Genomic DNA, 19779 nt, shown 5'->3' on the forward strand with positions numbered 1-19779 from the left:
AAAATGCAGTCAGGATGTTTGACTTTGATAAACAATACCCCTGTGCTTAGTTAACCTACCGCCCATGTATATACTGCATGCTACACAGAGCAGGAACAGGTTTAAAAGATGAAACACTTTCCCATCATCACTCTTACATCTCTATGTGTAAATAACATATTGTTATAATTACACAAAATGTGTTCTAGACCCCGAACCGTTCCTTTTCCTGACTCCAAGCCTGTAGTTACAGTGGGGCAAAAAAGTATTTAGTCAGCCACCGATTGTGCAAGTTCCCCCATTTTGAGCCAAAACCTCCTTCCATCAGTGAGAACTTTGAAGATGAAACGAGGCTGGGTCTTCCAACATGACAATGATCCAAAACACACCGCCCGGGCAACAAAGGAGTGGCTCCGTAAGAAGCATTTGAAAGTCCTGGAGTGGCCTAGCCAGTCTCCAGACCTCAACCCCATAGAAAATCTGTGGCGGGAGTTGAAAGTCTGTGTTGCTCGGCGACAGCCCCAAAACATCACTGCTCTCGAGAAGATCTGCATGGAGGAATGGGCCAAAATACCAGCTACTGTGTGTGCAAACCTGGTAAAGACCTATAGTAAACGATTGACCTCTGTTATTGCCAACAAAGGTTATGTTACAAAGTATTGAGTTGTATTTTTGTTATTGACCAAATACTTATTTTCCACCCTGATTTACGAATAAATTCTTTACAAATCCTACCATGTGGATTCATGGATTTTTTTTTCACATTCTGTCTCTCACAGTTGAAGTGTACCTCTGGTGCAAATTACTGACCTCTGTCATCATTTTAGGTGGGGGAACTTGCACAATCGGTGGCTGACTAAATACTTTTTTGCCCCACTGTATGTTCATTATCAGTTAGAGCCCCTCCTCATTCTTCTTCTTTGGTGCAACCCTATAAATACGGGGTACCCCTTTGGCCCCTGTGGGAGAGGTTGGTGCCATTTCTTTTCCAGCACTGTACAACATAAATATACTGTATATTTAGCCACCATGATGATTTTGATTGTGTGTTTTCAGGTCAGTTATTGTCATCATGTCACGACCTGCGGGGTCGGCAAGGCACTGATCAGCAATCTCTCTCCCCCTCCCCTGTTTTGCCGGGGCAGAACTCATGGCGGGTTCACGCCCTCGGCCCACGCCCTCCCGGATCATGCACACCTGGGCATCATCAGACCAGCTGGTATATCAGAAGGAGGAGATCAGCTGTTCAACGCTGGATTGTTGTGAAGACTCCTGTCAGTACACGTCGAGCCCTAGTTTCCCACACTTCCGCCTCAGAAAGTAACATTTGTCTCTCTGTTCTAGATTCCCCGGACCCGTCCCCGTGTTTCCCCGTGTGGAGCGTGTAAGAGGTGGCTGGTTACTAGCGGAGAGAGGTTGGCGTGAGCGTGTGTGTGATCCCCTTGTTTTCCCTGGAGCTCTGGAACCTGTCCTCGCACATCTTGTATATAGCACTGTCCTCGCACTGCCTGTAAATACACTTGTGAAGATTTTTGTGAATAAACTGTCTCTGTTACAACACACTCCGGAGTCCTGCGAGTGGATCCTCAGAGCAACCCGTGACACATCATTATGCTTGTCTTTGCTAGATGCTGTAACGGTGTGTTCACACCGAACGCGATAGACGCGACCAGAGCGTCAGGTTTACATGTAAAGTCAATGGAGGACCACGATGAAGCGCGACTGGGGTCCCGTGAAAATTCAGAAGCAGATTTGAAGCAGAAAGCAGAAAGCACTGATTACTATCAAATATTGTTCACAAATCTGTCTAAATCTGTGTTAGTGAGAACTTCTCCTTTGCCAAGATCATCCATCCCACCTCACAGGTGTGGCATATCAAGGTGCTGATTAGACAGCATGATTATTGCACAGGTGTGCCTTAGACTGCCCACAATAAAAGGCCACTCTGAAATATGCAGTTTGATCACACAGCAGAATGCTACAGATGTCACAAAACCACTCAGTATGTGGTGTGGCCACCATTTGCCTCACGCAGTGCAACACATCTCCACTGCATAGAGCTGATCAGGTTGTTGATTGTGGGCTGTGGAATATTGGTCCACTCTTCTTCTGTGCAAAATTGCTGAATATTGGCAGGAACTGGAACACACTGTCATATAAGCCGAGTGTCCCAAACATGCTCAATGGGTGACATGTCTGGTGAGTATGCTGGCCATGCAAGAACTAGGATGTTTTCAGCTTCCAGCTGTACAGATCCTTGCAATATGGGGCCGTGCATTATCATGCTGGAACATGAGGTTGTGGTCATGGATAAATGGCACAACAATGGTCCTCAGGATCTCAACACGGTATCTTCAAAATGCCAACAATAAAATGCACTCATGTCCTTAACCCCACTGCCACCATGGGCACTCAATCCACAACGTTGACGTCAGCAAACCGCTCATCCACACGACGCCACTGAACAGTAAAAACATCTGTCAACAGAACACCTCTCCAACGTGCCAGACGCCATCGAACATGAGCATTTGCCCACTGAAGTTGCTTACAACAACGAACTGCAGTCAGGTCCAACCCCGATGAGGACAACGAGCATGCAGATGAGCTTCCTTGAGACGGTTTTTGACAGTTTTTGCAGAAATTCTTTGGTTATGCAAACCGACTGTTGCTGCAGCTGGTGGCTGGTCTCCACCTGGTCAACCATCCTGGAGGTGAACATGCTGGATGTGGAGGTCCTGGGCTGGTGTGGTTACATGTGGTCTGTGATTGTGAGGCCGGTTGGATGTACTGCCAAATTCTCTGAAGATGGCTTATGGCAGAGAAATGAACATTCATTTCACATCAACAGTTCCGGTAGACATTCCTGCAGTCAGCATGCCAATTGCACGCTCCCTCAAAAGCTGCAACATCTGTAGCATTGGGCTGTGTGATCAATCTGCATATTTCAGAGTGGCCTTTTATTGTGGGCAGTCCAAGGCACACCTGTGCAATAATCATGCTGTCTAATCAGCACCTTGACATGCCACACCTGTGAAGTGGGATGGATGATCTCGGCAAAGGAGAAGTTCTCACTAACACAGATTTACACAGATTTGTGAACAATATTTGAGAGTAATGGGTCCTTTGTGTTTGTAGAAAATGTTTCAGATCTTTAAGTTCAGCTCATGAAAAATGGGAGCAAAAACAAAAGTGTTGAGTTTATATTTTTGTTCAGTGTATATTTCGACTTTAAGCTGGTTTCTCTGCACCTCTGCATATACTTTCAGTGTCTGCTGATATGATTTGAATCTGCACACATCAGCTTCATGGACTTCATGGAAGACAGTTTTTTGTGATGCATTTGCTTTATTTCCCTCTTGTTTTGAATGCTTCTATTTTTGTTTATTTTCAAGTTGGTTTACAAATGAGTCTTCATATGAAAACACAAATACTGTGTTTACAGTGAAACTGTTACTGGATGCTGTGTTTGTAGGAGCTTTCTTTATCTTTCCTTTAGGAATGGTAATGACTGTTAGTTCACCTGTTGCCTGCTGTCTGGTGGTCCTCTATATAAAGGTCATTATAGCTGGTAACACAACCCTAACACTACTACAACCATGGATTGTGGGCAAAAGCAAACAAAATCTTTTTTTTTTTGTTCTTTTAAATTGTGATATTTGCCCATTAGATTATTTTCTTTGTTTTCCGATTGCCAAGAATTAGAAGAACAATCAATAAAGAAAAAATAATTTGCTTATGATTGCTTATGTTTAATTCATTAATAATAACGGACTGGGCTTCTCCTGGACGAGACAAGCTGTCTGTCCTACTCTCACTATTCTGGATACAAGAGGACTGAAGGCAGCTTTAACAAAAATCTGTACCAAAGCAAAATGTGCTCGACTCACCCACAGGTGGACGGACTCACACAGTTTAAATTTACTTTGTTTTAATAATTCCTCGTAACTTGTTTTAGGAAAGTGAATATATGTACATGTGTCACAACATCCGTAATGTTATTAATTATTCATAATTTACACACAGTCACAGTTTTACAGTGGAACTATTTGTTACACAGTAGCAGATCTTCACACTTGTCAAGATAGTTTCATTTAAAACTTTGAGTCATTACTGAAGTCAAAAAAACTTTTCCTGTGAGGCTGGTGATGTAATCCAATTACAAAAACAGAGTTGAAACTGTAAAATGTGACTGAAAAAATTGAGAAAATAAGAAAAATATATGGAAAAAAATAAGTAAACGCTAACTTTAGTCTAAATGCTTACTTTGACACCTGCAACACGTTGGGAAAATAACGTCCCATTCTTATCTCATATTGATACCGTCCTGGATCTTCTATTTTCAATTTGAAATTTGCTCAAATTTTTCCAAATGTTTGGTCAAAGGTGTAGACCTGACACCAGCTGCTGGAATAACAGCGGTGTATAGTTTAGCAGTGTGTTGGTGAAGTATTCAAGGTCATCCCTGAAAAGGACATTATCTAGGTCCACATGTTGCTTTAAAAGCTGCATATGTCTTTCAAAATTAATGACGCCTTTCTAGATGTGCAAGGCTGCCATAGGCACTGATGCACAACCATAACATCAGAGCACTGGTAACAACCCAGATGGTCCTTCTCCTCATGGTCACATGTAGTTTTGATTTTCAGCCACAGACATTTCTCCAGATTTTCTGAAACTTTTCTGATCTTTTATATACTGTGGATAAAAAAGTATACAAATGCTTTATATACTTATTTATATACATATATATATTTAATGGTATACCTTGTGTTGTGTGTGTGTGTGTGTGTGTGTGTGGGGGGGGGGGGGGGGGGGGGAGTTGTGTGTGTGTGTTTCTTGTCTTGTTTTTATGGACATGTAGTCTGCCAATAAAGATTGAATTGAATTGAATTGAATTGAATTGAATTACACTGTTTCTGAAATGTATATGATTGACAGAAACTTGTTTCAAAGTTTGTAGACAGTTTTGTTTTCCAAATTGATGAACCGCTGCTCGTCGATTTTTCAATAAGGAGAGATTATTAGAAGGAACTGACCATGATTTATTGATATACAGAATTCAGTTATGCTTAGACTGGCCCATCACAGCAGAACGGAAACCCTGCCGTGACAGAAATTCCCCCAGTACCCTCCAGAATCTAGATGCTGGTGGTGGAGAACGATGATTGGACTAGACCAGTGATGTCAGCCATGAGCTTGACAGTGTGGGAAAGTGGAAGTGATGTAAAGCTTAGATTAGCCAGCAAACACCTGGGAAGCAGACAGATGTGTGATTACAGATCTTCTTTATTAAGCGTCCTGTCTGAGATTCTCTTTCTTTAAGCAGTCATGTTACTGACCTGCAACCAGTTTAACCTAATGAACTGAAAAATGTTTCATTATACTTTTACAGCTTTTTTTATTTAAAGGGCCATTTCACCTGATTATATACTGGACGTTGACAGACTTCAAGTGACACATTATAATAACATGAGGTTCATTTGTCTCCACAGTTCAGTCACGATTGAGGTCAGTAATCAGCCAATATAAGATAACTTTGCACCAACGGTTGGTCATCTTCCTGTCACCAGCTCCCACTATAGGTACCAAAAAAAACTTCATTTCATTTCAAAAGTGCTAAAAATTGCTATAAAGCTGGTGATTTGTTCATACATCTTTAAAACTCTCCTTTTATGCACAACCTCTCAGATAAACACAGGAATAATAATTTATCTGTCCATCACATTTCCTCTCATGGGGATTATGCTGCTGTACTACTAAAAACACAAACTTTTAATCAACCCCAACATTTTTCCTCCACTGTGGATAATAAGGATGTCATCATTTGTATTTATCACAGTGTATCTTGTCAACTCACTCGGGAAATCAGACTCCTCGAGTACCCCTCCACATGTCCTTCTTAGCCATTAGGAATATGAGTCATCCATATAAATGGCCACCTAATAGACCGTCTTCTATTAAAAGGCAACAGAGCAAAGGTTGGGGGATAATCAGCCAAACATGCTGCTACCAAACAGCGTCGTATTGCAAAGCCATTAAGGAGGAAACTAGCCCATCTGGGACATGGACACAGAGGCAGCTGTAGTTACCTTTGATTATTAGAATCACTGAACTGATGTTCTGCACTTTCCTTAGTTCTTTCTCAGAACACCTTGTTCAGTTTATTTGTTTGTTCAATGCACAGATACTATACGGCTCATCTGCCTCAGTGTGTGCTTCAGCACAGAGCACTCATACCCACTTTGGCTAAGAGAAACGTTTGGCCCTGATTTAAAAAGGCCAACTCTGCATTTTAAGTTCATTAGATTGAAGAGTTAGATTATATGCATGAGATATTTCTGCCTTCTCTTCTTTTTGTGTAAAACGTCACATTTTCCATGGTCGGCTGATCACGCAGATTTATAAATACTGAAATTCTTGCTCATTAGGCCTTTTGGTTTCTCTCACAAAAAACGGCACAAAACAGTTACATGTGGACAGAAAGCTTCTTCTTTTAAAGCTCAAACCAAAAATACTATTTTTAAGCTTTTATAACTCGAACAGAAGATGCAGTCAGATGTTATTTTTACCCCGTCTCTAAATGTAGCCAAAAAGCTGCTCATTTCCTTTCATCAGCTACAACTTGGAACAAAAATCATCAGTTCCAGGAAACTACAATGGGTGCTTCTACTCGGAGCTTATTCACTGCTGAAAAGATAATTTATTTACTTCTTACATCAAATGAAATGAGCCTGCAGACGCATGCCAAGCTTCACTGTTCTAACAGTAAATGTGTTATTTCCTGATTTAAAATGTGTAAGAATGTTTTAGTAATGGTGGTTAATTGTTCTACATCACAAAACTACCAGGAAGCACAGAACTGTGGCACAGAAGGGCTGCTGTGAAAACAACAGTATCTCTGGGGACTGAAAAACAAAGCAGTTCACGTGACGCTCGCGCCAGAAGTGAGTTAGTTCTTTTAAAACTGGATGACTAAACAGCATTAAAAAAAAAAAATTATAGCCTGGTACAAAGAACAGTTTTCCACTTTCATTCAACTCCACAAAGATTTAAATAACTAGCCCATCTGGGACATGGACACAGAGGCAGCTGTTGTTACCTTTGATTATTAGAATCACTGAACTGAGCTTCTCTGTTGTAAGCTACAAAAACATGTCCTGAAGACAGAAATTTGGTGAGTTTAGTTTGTTATTCAGCATTAATTACCCGTACAGTTTGCTAACCATGCCTGCTAGCATTAGCAGATAATATGGTCATTTCTGGATTCCAGGAGCTAGCATCGCTTAAAAATACCAGAACCATTGTGAGCATCACAGTGGCTCTATTCAGTCTACCTACAGTCTGTGGATGGCACTGAGTTGCTTTGTAGTGATGTGCGAATCATGAACAAATCGTTCAATTGACCCTGTGCACGAGAAAATGCTAACTTCCTGGTTTGAGACCGGATGTGGGGTTGTACATTTCCGGTAGCTTTACTTTGCGGTCAATCGCTACTGCGAAGATATACTCCAAAATCATGTCCAAAACTCGAAAACGGAAAGATCACGTTAAGTTATAAAGAGCGGAAGGTGGGAACACTCACCACTGCTGTGTCATAAGAAATCTAATGATCAATTTTGACGTTTAAAGCGTTTAGATCGATCAGTTGTTTACATCACTCAACACAAGCAGAACTGCATCACTGCAGCAGAAGACACATCGTCCACATTCAGAAGTATCTCTGTATAGTGACTGGTCTTGTGATTTAAACAGGCAAATGTTCAGCATTCAAACTGCAGGTGAAGAATAGTCAAACCAGATGTTTCCCCTGTTATGTCGATATCAGCTAGTCAAGTACACACCTACACAGCATGTTAACAAACCGTGAAAAAAGCCACACAAAAAATGAATGATTGCTGGTAAGGGTTTCTATACATTAGTATTTACGAAGGGTATGTTGTGACTTACCTTCAAAATTACAGCGGTCCTTCATTATAACACGGTTCACCTTTCACCTCGCTGTTTCGCAGATTCTTTTAGTGCAGGTTTGCATGCTTTTTTTTTTTACGTCACATTGTGTCCTGCGTCCTGATCGCTGCAGACGATCTCCTCCGTCACGTCTCTCCTGTACAGTACAGAATCGCTGCATCGATCGTTAGCAGTGTGACTCTGAAGTGCAGTACTGTATGTCCACGAAACGTTTTGCACCATCAAAAAAAAAAATTGGCTATTTGATTTCACCTATCGCTGGCTATTTTTAGAACATAACAACCGCAATAAACGAGGGACAGCTGAGAAATATAACATTTGAATCCCTTTTCTCTTTTGCTCTGAGGAAAAATATCGACAAGTCGATGAACATAATTTACAGATATATTGGGTAAATGCCCAAGACATCTATAGAAATGTAAATCGCCGCTTGATTCATTCATTTGCTTAACTTATTTTGGACGGTAAACAGAGCGTGAATAGGACACCGGAAACAAAGCTCCCAACAGAAGTTTCCGCACCGGAAGTAGCATATGCTAACGTGCACGTAGTCAATACTTGAGAATCACTTTACTGACTCGTGAATCATGATTCACAAGCCCAACTGACTCACTGACTCATCCCTGTTGCTGTTAGCAAACTAATTCCATTAGTAGAAATATATCTAGCTTATAATTAAAATTGTGTGGAAAAAAACAACAGCCAGTTTCTTAACAAAAACATTTCTGCTCTGAACTGGAAGAAAAAACCCTGAGTAGAAGCTCACATCAAGACAATAGCTCCTCAGTTCACAGTAGCATCGCTCTGCTAACATGCTAACAGCACATTTGAGTTACTCACCCCCTCCCATCCTGTGCTGAATCATAGCATAAACGAATGGCCCTTTCTCAATTCTCAAGTACGTGAGTACGTACTCGCACGCACTCGCACACACGGGAGTACGGACTCGCCGAGAATGCGAGTACGGACTCGCGATTTGTACAATTGGAACACCAGCATACTTGATGATGTCACAGGTCCGGAGTTTTTACTGCCGTCCCCTCTTAATTTAACTGTGAGTAATATGTTATGAAGCTTAACTTTAATCACAGCCAAACAGGTTTACTCAGGAACAAATAAAACACTGAAATAAACCAAACATTAACATTTAGAAGTGATCTAAGTGACTTATATATCATGTTTAACCTCAGTAGTGAAATCTCTATTAATAAAAATAGTGTACATGTACATACGTGTACCTACCTTAATAAAAACAAGCAGGTGAGATTTTAGAACGCTTTTTATTTTTATTTTAGTGGACACTCCATACAATAGACAGCTACTGGGGTTTGGGGTTTGTTTAACTTGAGTAGCGAAAAGACTGCGGGGGGGTTGAAAACGATGTGCCGGGAGTCCGCTGTTCTCGCCGGCTCTAATAATCCTCGACCTCGCTGTCTGCTATTGGAGCTGGCGGGTCACAGACGTCTCCGAAAACATCGGAGCGCGTTTGGAAATATATGATATCTTGATAAATCGAGCAGACATTTGAAGTTTACACAGCTACATTCTCGCTTGAAAATAACTTAAAAGTTTATTTTGTGACCCAGAAAGAGTAATATTTAAAAGTTTTTAGCCCCGCTCGTCCGCCATTGCCGCGTTTGAGTTTTGGACGAAATGCATTCTGGGATTGTGCTCGATAAAACGGGCGGAGCAAGAACAGACTTTTTCGCGTTCTCGGCTTGATGCATACTTCGAATTGGAACAATACTTGGTCTCCAACTGATGACATATCACAAGTACACGAGAACGCAAGTACGCATATTGAGAAAGGCCTACTCACTCACCCCCTCACTCCTGGCGCACAGCTTCTTCTTCTTTTTCTTGGTTGGCAGCCAATGTTAAGGCGCATTACCGCCCCCTGGCTCACAGCTCAGTGGACATTTAAATATATTTGAGGAAAATACAAATAAGATAAAATAAAAATAAATAAAATTTTCCCTTTAGAAATCTTTTTTTTGCTCTTTTTTTGCTCTATAAAAATAGTTATTTTTCTTTTTCAATCACTCATCTTAGCAGTAGGATTTACATGAAAAGAGAAACAAATTAAGTTTGAGTGAAAATGTAAATTTTTTGCACTCTCTGGTCAACTGACTCAGTGAATCAAATGACTCAAAAAATCCGATTCACTTTGGTGAGTGACTCATTCAAACTCGATTTAGTAAAAAGAATCGAATTTACCATCACTATTGCTTTGAGCTAAAGGCTTTAACAGGAAAAGTTCACCTCATGTCTGTGGAACATTTTAGGATGTCAACATTTATTATCAGCCCATTTATTTACTTACTGATAAACAGTGTCATGTACAGATGTCTGACTGCTGTGTTGCTGTTGGCAACGTGTCTGATGATAAACAAATTTTCAACAAATTTGTGTTTTGACTAAATGCGCTAAACATTAATGTGATTAATGTTGTCATGAATCAATATTTTTACTAAACCATTCAACAGATGTTGGGATATTAGAAGGAGTCTCAGCCTGTAGGTCTAATGTTATTTATAGTTATTTATAAATAATGTTATTTAAAAAGTATTTTTTTAATATATCCATCATAAATGTTTCAAACTAATTATACTGTTAGGCAAGGATAACCAGAGTAAATACAAAATGCAGTTTTTAACAATTATTTAAGGAAAGGAAAAACTGTTATCAAAACTTGGCATTTTTATTACAGCATAAAACAGCTGAACCTGTGCGTAGCTAGCAGAGAGTGGACCCAGGGTCCTATCCTATGAAGCAAGTTCAACATACACAGGCTCTGTCTGTTATAGTTATCATTTTGAAACATGAAATGTTTCTGTTGGTCCAATAACCCACAACGTGAAGCTTTCCATTTAACATCAGTTGTTTGGCAGTTCTAAGACTGCTTAATGGCAGAAACATCTCTGTTTAATGGCATTCCAAGCCTTCTCCAAATTAAGGCAATCTTCTGGGCAGATGGGTGTCTGAACCCTCATCTGTGTGTCTGAACCCTCATCTGTGTCTTCTTATGATCTATGAACTTGATGCATAAGGAGCAGCCAGCGGCTTGATATTACCTTCATGCATTCTGTGTTTAAGACTCACATTTTGTGTCTTTTATGAACAAAAACATCCAAACATGTATCCAAATATCCTGGATAGGGTAAAGATTGGTGATGATAAAACTTTCAGTTTTTCCAACGTAATTTATCGTGTATAAAATTAGCATAACTTGATGACTGGGGTCCAGGGATGGCTGCATGTTCCGCCAGGCTGGTCTCTTATTTAGAGTTGAGCTGTCTGAGCAGAGCGCTGCCCTCCACAGTCAGTAGATAACGGCTTCCAGGCAGAATTTAAAATACTGCGACCACCAATCTACTGGGGCTGCTCAGAGCTGTATGAAATTGGTCTATTGAGACGTGTATTCTAAGGCACATTAATGCCTTAGAATACATATAAAAAGTAGACTATAAATAAATAAAAGAACAATGTGCCTGCAGACTGAAATGTTAATGGGAGGTTGTCTTTAAATGCAGAGACCCACAGGGTCATAAATGTCCTTTAGTGTGTGCATCCCTGCTGCTGGATTGCTTTGTGCAAATGTGGCATAATTTTGTACTTTTATACCTTAACTGTCATTCAGACTGACCAACGATAACTATATCATGAAGCCATTACTCTGTATAAGACTAGTGAATATGTATTTTAGTATGCTGATAATCATCTTTCATTGTTGACGTCCCTCAGTCTCTTCCCCACCTGCTATGTATACAAAATTAAATCATCAATACAGCAAAGTATTCTTTCCTTTCTTCATTTTTTCTTCCTTTTTCACACTTAAACGTTTTAGAGTCGAGTTATTTAAATTTGAAACAGCGATAACCTGAGTCAACACAAAATTTATTTATTTTGTAAAATTGAAAAAACGTGAATTTGAATCCTAAACCTACCTGGTCATATGTGAAAACAATCATGAACTAACTGTGATAAAAACAACATTTTTGGAAAGCGGAGTTCAGTTTGGCTGCTCACACCCTGGACTGGTTACTCCCAAACCTTAAATAGAACCTGTCTGACGAAGTAAAGTTGGCTAAAAGATGTTGAAAAGGCAGCAGCACATCATGCCACACTCAAGAATAGATAAGAACCAAAGTCAGAATCAATGTCATTGATATTTTTAAGGACAATGAACCACAAATGGAGGAAACGTGTAACAGAGGTGAACGAGTATCAAAATTATTCCAGGAATGCATCATATACTCTTCCAGGAAATCATAAAAGAATAACATCTAAAGAACTACTCGGTTAAGGTTAAAGTTCAACATTAGCAAAAATGGCGTCCATGGGAGAGTTCCGAGGTGAAAAACTAGTGCTGACTAAAAACCCCAGAAAGGCTCATCTCGCATTTGCCAAAAAACATCTTGATGATCCCTGAGACAATTATGTGGAGTGATGACTAAAGGGTTTTTTTATGAGACATTTCAAAGATTTCAATCCTGCTACATCTGCTGTAAAACTAAACTAACATTCAGTTACATCAAAGTTTAACATTAGAGAAAGAATGCAGTTTTGAAAAAAAATATTTATTAAGGGAAACAAAGTTATCCAAATCTACCTGCTCCTTTAATTAGAACATATTAAAAAAAAAAGATTTTAAATATCTTGTCACATTGATGCTCCAACCTCTCCTTTAAGGTCAACAGCTGAAGGTCAAAGTGATAACAATGCTATGCAGAGCTATTTAAAACTACAGTATGTTTCTTACTGCCAACATATATGAGGAAAAATTATATGGGGATTTTAAATATCACATCTCACATCTTTTTCAAGGTCAAATTAGGTCAAATTGTCATAAAATTAATTTTATCTTTAAAAATATGATTAAAATTGTACTACCTTTGTTTGTATTGGTATACAGGGATGGGGATTCTAAATATTAGCATCCAAATATCATTTCACATTTCAGCTTTGATATTACCGTATTTTCTGCACTACAAGGCGCACTTAAAATCCTTTAATTTTCTTAAAAATGTGCAGTGTGCCTTATGTATGAATTCTGGTTGTGCTTACTGACCTCGAACTGATTTTATGTGCTACACGGCGCTCAAAAATCTGTCAATAATGTTTTAGTGTGACTTTGCTAAGCTACGAAGCCGCACCACCTGATGGATTGTTTGAGCATTACAGCTACCATAGTCAGGAGCCTCGCAGAGTAGTCTGGGTCCTAAACTCCGTCTACTTCAGGTCCCAAAGTCAAACGAACACTGCAGCATCACTGAGAGTTTAAAACTGTCTAAATTCTTTCATCTTTAATAAAATGATCAGCGTTGCTGCTTTACCAGGTGTAACAATTAAGTTTAACATCCAGGCATCCATTAAAACAGGAGTTATTAAATTTAACGGCGTTAGAAGTTAACAGGAAGTTAGCTCACTAGCTTCCACCTAAACATGATATAGCATGTTCTGACTGAGAGATTTCTGAAAAATTCAAACGTACAGCTCTGCTATCACTTCCAACATAAATGAAGACAGAAAACTAAATAGCAGTGATGTTTGTAGGGTTACTGAGGTTAGGCTAGCTGGTATATAATGATGTGCTAGCTACACAGCTATGTTAGCATAACATAAACAGTGAAGCTGGAGGATGAACAATTAATTTTTTTCCCCTTGATAAAAGTTAACGTGAGGGTTCCTGATGGTCAGAGACAAATGCAATCACATGGCAGGATGCTGTAAACAGTCCAAACTTCAGTCAAGAGAACAACTGAGATAATCCATCCACAATACGAGGTTAGTCATTAATATACTGCAACAACAGAATGAGTAAAGTTTAACTTATCTGACTGTTTTGTTTTGCTTATGGTCTGAAAAATACAGTACTGTTATATTTCACATCTGCCAATTATTTCAGGTCTATTAAAGCAGGTTTCAACGGGACAAACAACGAGTTTGCATTTTCCACTTGTTTTTACTGCAAACGCCTTCAAGAACATTGAAAAAGAACAAAAAAAACAAAATGAAGATTTACAAAGTACGATTCCCTTAAAAGTAAATGCTGCCAGAGAATGAGCTGCCTTGGCAGAGGTTTGCACTCTCTGAGTACTTCTTGTTGCTCCTGAAATGCAGACATTAGAGAAAAAGGTCAGGCAGAGAAAGAAAAGGGGGCTGAACAAGTGGCAAATTGCACTGTGGGCTGTAACGTCGCCTCAAAGGAAACATCCTTCTGATTTCAGCTTTGTTTTAAAGCAGTTTCTGTTGTCAATATGGTCCCAGATTGAGAGTGAGATCCCATTGAGCCCATGCTTCTTATGGAATCGGTGAAAAGCAATTTAAGTCACATGCAAGACCAAAACAAGACAAATATGGTTTCAGTGCATTATAGAATGGCTGTCATGGAGACATTTAAAGAGAGAGAATGAATGACAGACATTTGTGAGTACACTTATACCATCATATTAAAGTTTGTTTTACTGGCCTTTATTAGTCGCTAAATGACTACACTACAGGTGTAACAGTGAGAGCAGGAGGCAAAGAAAGGTTTGTGTAAACCAAACAAACCAGACTTAAAACATGCACAGTCTCAAATAGCATCAAATAGACTGGAACATTTTCAAGTACCAGCTGTGGTGCTTTGCTTTGTGTTAAAGCAGATGCAGTCAGGAGAGGAGAATTTATAACCAGAGGGACAGAAAATGCACTTTAATTTAAACTGTTCACATGTAATCTTTCTGCTTTTAATGCTTCTCATGCATAATCTCGGAGTCTTAACTTTGAATCAGTGAGCGAGGGTGTTCAATCAGTCAGTGTGGAAAGTTCTGCACAATGTTCAGGACAACAACAGATCTACATCTAAATGCAATCCATTCTGTATGTACAGGGGAACCTGAGTGACAGAAACCATGGCTGAAATGCAAGAAGCTGTCAACATGTCAGAGAATCTCTCTGATCCAAAAGCAACAAGCAAAGCTACCACAGAAGGTGAGGGTCAGCTCACTTTGCACTAAGAAATCCAAATGTCACACCAAAGACAGACCAGCATGCACCAGAGTCTGCCCGAGAGTATTACAGTAATTCTCTGTGGACCAGGAGTCACTTCAGTCAGGTGGGAAAGGCGACAGTCACAGAGACACATTGTAACAATTCTTACTTTGTTACACATTAAATACATATCTATAAGTAATATTAATGCACGACTGTTAAATGCTTGGCTGGTCACGTCTTTTTGTACTCTCCAGGGTTCCTTTGCAGAGTCTGCGACTTGGGTGCTGTCAGCTGTAGCAGATTCCTGCCTCTATGGATCAGCCATTTCCTCCATCGGGCGTCATTACTGTTTTTAGAACAACTGACTGGAGCTTGAAACCTGGATGGGCATGCATTTTTACACTGTGTTTGTACATCCTCCAATAATGTCTCAAATAGCAACACATGTTTTACAGTAATAATTATCAACCAGTATTATCCTTATACTTTACCTGCATCTGGCACGTAGCTTAAAGAATATGCACATGTGCACCTTTATTGTTCGACATATCATAAATAAGCTGATTTCAGGCTTTTCACCAGAGCTTAACTGCAGGGCTTTGGCTCAGAAAAGCTACAAGAGCATTAAGTTGTCCGTATGTTCTGAATGATAGGCTTGTCCAGTGGACGCGTGGATGCTTTACTGAGCTGTCAGCCTGCAGAGGATTCAGATATCTGTGTTTACAATCCCCCCCTCTTCATTCTCGATCCGATAACAAATACGTTTTCAAGAAGAGATTTGGCCATCTGGAAATGTTGATAGCTGTATCTAGGAAGTCACAGCATTGATATAAAAAAATAATAGTGCAATACTCTCTGACAACACGTCACTCTTGCCCTCCTGTAATACTATGAATCTTGTAATTGTGTGAATTAATTTTGTGGTTACATCGATGCCCTCAAAGCTCTTGGTTAAGAAACATGACGTGTTTAGCGATCATGAGTTGATTGCTGATTTTGATAGAGAAAAACTCAAAAGTGACATAAAACGAAATCACTTTGTAGTTCACGTGTTTTTGATAAACTTTGACAGGGTCATTAATTGGTTTGCCTGGTGCTCTTAATCAAAGGGGGGGGGGGGGGGGGTGCACTTAAAGAAACTCGTCCTCATTATTAAGCAGTCAATATGCGATCATCGAACCATGAACGATTTGCGGCTGGATCTACTCAGTCAGATAAAAGCTTATTAAATTTCTGTCAGAAATTCAGCAAGTGATGCTGTTAAAAGGAGAGCTATTTGAAAAAGGCCGGTGTTGAGCAGCACATAGTAAAGCTGCTGCTGTATCTAGAAAAGAGTACCTATTGAAATATAACTGGTTTAATTCTTTTGGGGGGGGGGGGGTATCCTATCCATCATACCCCATGAAAGCTTTTATTCGAGCCATCCCAGTTTGTATAGCCATCCAAAGACCTGACTTGATAGTTTACTTCAGTCATATTGAACCTTTCCAGTCTTTGAATTGAGAACATTTCAAAGTGATGGATGTGTTCAGGTCAAGTTTTCTGTGCAGACCAAACTGTTCCAAATCAAAATGAGGTGCTGGTTATGTTTTCAGTCTTTTCTCTGAGTAGGTTCAGACATTCTAGGTCATTTTGCTCCCCACGCCAGGGGCCACAGTTGAAGTCCTGCTTTCTTTCTTTTACATGTACGTTTTCTAATTTTTTATTCATTGTTTGAAACCAAAAGATGAGTGATTCATATGAACATTATCAAACCTTTTGATGAGGTCTGTGCAATTAAACGACTTGTTTGGGAATCAAAACAGGCTCTGATAGGTTTAGACACCAACTACTTCTTGGTTACATTTAAAAAATGACTCAGTTAGGTTTAGTCAGTTAAATCATTTGGATTGCTTGATTGATGGTGTTTAGGCTCCAGAAACCACTTACCTGGATTCATCCATTTTTTTAAACTTCCAACTGAAATGCATTAGAGTTGACCTCAAAGACTTCTTCCAGCCAATCAACACAGATCAGGCTGCGTCACAGGTAGGGATGGGTATTGATAAGATTTTCACGATTCCGATTCCATTTTCGATTCTGTTTAACGATTCGATTCTTTATCGATTCTCTTATCAATTCTTTGTAAAAAAGGAGAACACTAAGTTCGATTATCTTAGAACTTTGTTTTATATCTGCTTTTTGAACAAGATAGAAATTTAGGAGTAACATGACCTTACAAACCCAACAGTGAGATCTTAAGATCTTCAAATCAAGATGGCGCCAGTATGTTCGGCTCGCCGTCACTCCTCCTCCTGTTTTTTGGTTTTTTGTTTGCTGTTCTTTGCCTTAACTGTGGAAATCAACTCGCTCCGGACTTATGACCGGCAAACTCTCTTTATTATTCGAGACTCAGCAGTGTCAGCACCTTTGTTCTCTGTCTTTGATGGACAAACAAGCGGTGTGCCTCCACTGTTCGATGGTATTCCACCTTACCTACGTCGCACCTGGTTCCTCCCTCCCAAGCTACACCGGAAAAAACGTTGGAGAAGACGAGTGAAGCGAAGTGGTCTCCTGGCTCGCACAAAGGCATTTCTATCACTCTCCTGCCTGGCTGATCCTCCCCTCGCTCAGATGGGTTTCTGCTACTCTGCTGCGGTGAGGGGCTCACTCCAGCCCAGAGGACCCTGGGTGAAAACTGTCTCTCAAACTCCGCCTGCTGTTGCTCCGGCTTTACCGGTAGGCCCGCTTCTTGGCCCGCGCCTCCCTCGGTCATCTGGCTCACTCCTCGCCATGCCGGCGGCGGCGTTCTCCTCTGGTAGGCGACTCTCTGCCATCTCCGGCCCACGCCTGGTGTTTGCTCCCTTCCTGCGTGACTCTCCGGGTCCGTCGCTCGCTGTTTCCGTTCCGGGTCCTCGGTCATCGGCTCTCCTACAGCCACGGATCCGCAGATTTGGTGCTACAAACTCTAACCTACGCCCACTCACCCGCATATCAACCCCGATGACAGCTACTGATCTCACCTTATCTATGGCTTTGATCAACACTCGATCCCTCTCCAATAAGACGTTTCTGCTCAAGGATTTTTTCTCTTCTTACGACTTGGATTTTATGTTCCTGACGGAGACCTGGTTACGCGCTGGTGAGACTGTGGCTTTCTCTGAGCTTCTTCCTCCAGGCTGTTGTTTTTTAAACACTCCCAGGTCCTCTGGCAAAGGCGGAGGCCTCGCCTGTGTTTTTAAATCTGTTTATGACTGCCATCAGATTTCTTTTTCCTCTTTTTCCAGCTTTGAACTACAGCTTTTTAAACTAAACTCATCCACTCCGTTACTGATTGCAGTGGTATATCGTCCTCCCAAATTTAACAAGGACTTTATCAGTGAGTTTGGGGAATTCCTTTCAGGGCTTTCAGTAGATTTCGATCATTTTCTTATTGTTGGTGACCTGAATATTCATGTGTGCTGTCCATCTAAACCCCTGGTTAGAGACTTTGTTTCACTGTTGGATTCCTTCAACCTTACTCAGTGTGTGTCTGGCTCCACACATGAGAAGGGTCACACTTTGGACCTTGTCATGTCTCACGGCTTGGGTATCCACATCTCTGAAATTTGTGAGAGTGCGTGTATCTCCGATCATTTTCCTGTTCTATTTTCTGCCACTGCACATTGTTCTGATGCTGCAGTTAAACCTCCTTCACGCCGTCACCGGATCATCAATACCCATGTACCATCTCAGTTTTCTGCTGCTTTTAGCAACTCTGAGCTCTCCACGGTGGACTGGATTGATTCCTTGTGTGCAGAAGATTTAACTGCTCTTTTCAACTCAACATGTACTTCTATTTTGGACCTCATCGCTCCCCTAAAAACACTCCGTCCCAAAGCTCACGCTGAACCCTGGATTACAGACTCTGTTCGTGCTCTCAGGCGCACCTGTAGGTGTGCTGAGAGAAAATGGAAAAAGGACAAGCTGCACATTTCTTTTAATATCCTCAGAGACTCTCTTTCAACCTATCAGAAAGCCGTTAAAGAGGCCAAGTCCTCCTACATATCAAACCTGGTTAGCAGTAGTGTCCATAAACCTCAGACTCTGTTTCGTGTTTTAAATTCCATTGTAAATCCTTACACATCCACCAGCCTCACACCTTCTGCCACCCTCTGTAATGACTTTCTAAAGTTCTTTGTAAACAAGATTTCCTCCCTGCAGTCTGTCATTCCATCTTCACCTTCCAATCCCTGTGTTTTGTCTTTGTGCCATTCTGCCTTTAATCAGTTCGAACCAATCTCTCTCTCTCAGCTGCATGAAATAGTCTCCAAGGTTAAGACTACCAACTGTTCCACCGATGCTATCCCCTCTCGGCTTCTGAAGCAGGTTCTGGACTCAGTCGGACCTTTCCTTCTGGTCCTGATCAATGCCTGCCTCAGTTCTGGTTGTTTTCCAACACCCTTCAAGCACGCTGTTGTTCAACCTCTCCTTAAAAAGCCTAATCTAGATCCATCCCTACTCTCTAACTATAGGCCCATTTCCAACCTCCCTTTTCTGTCTAAAGTACTGGAACGAGCCGCCCTCACGCAGCTCCAGTTATTTCTTGACAATAACAATCTCTATGTTACGTTCCCCTGCAGGGGTCTAGGCGGTGAGGGGGAAGTAACAAAAGTGACCGGGTCAGAAAAAGGAGTCAGGGAGGCAAAACAGTTAAATAAAACAGTTTTATTGAAGTAATTCAACTAAAAGAGACGGACAAGCCGTTATCACCATAAAAGAAACAAACAAAACTCAGGCGTCGGTCAGTAAGGCAAAAAGTCAAAAGGGAAACGCAGCTCACCAGCTGCAATCACCACAAAACACAGACAGCTCACTAGCTGCAAACACCACAAA

At 40.7% G+C, this 19779-nt stretch overlaps 1 pseudogene; it reads left to right on the plus strand.

The window, feature by feature from the left end:
- The first annotated feature begins 1129 nt into the window (after positions 1–1129).
- LOC146583775 (uncharacterized) lies at positions 1130–2985 on the plus strand (annotated as a pseudogene).
- The last annotated feature ends 16794 nt before the right edge of the window (positions 2986–19779 follow it).

Source organism: Mchenga conophoros, linkage group LG1, assembly GCF_057382185.1.
Source record: "Mchenga conophoros isolate Kocher_MC1m ecotype Shallow Benthic linkage group LG1, M_conophoros_male_GT1.1, whole genome shotgun sequence".
NCBI lineage: Eukaryota > Metazoa > Chordata > Actinopteri > Cichliformes > Cichlidae > Mchenga > Mchenga conophoros.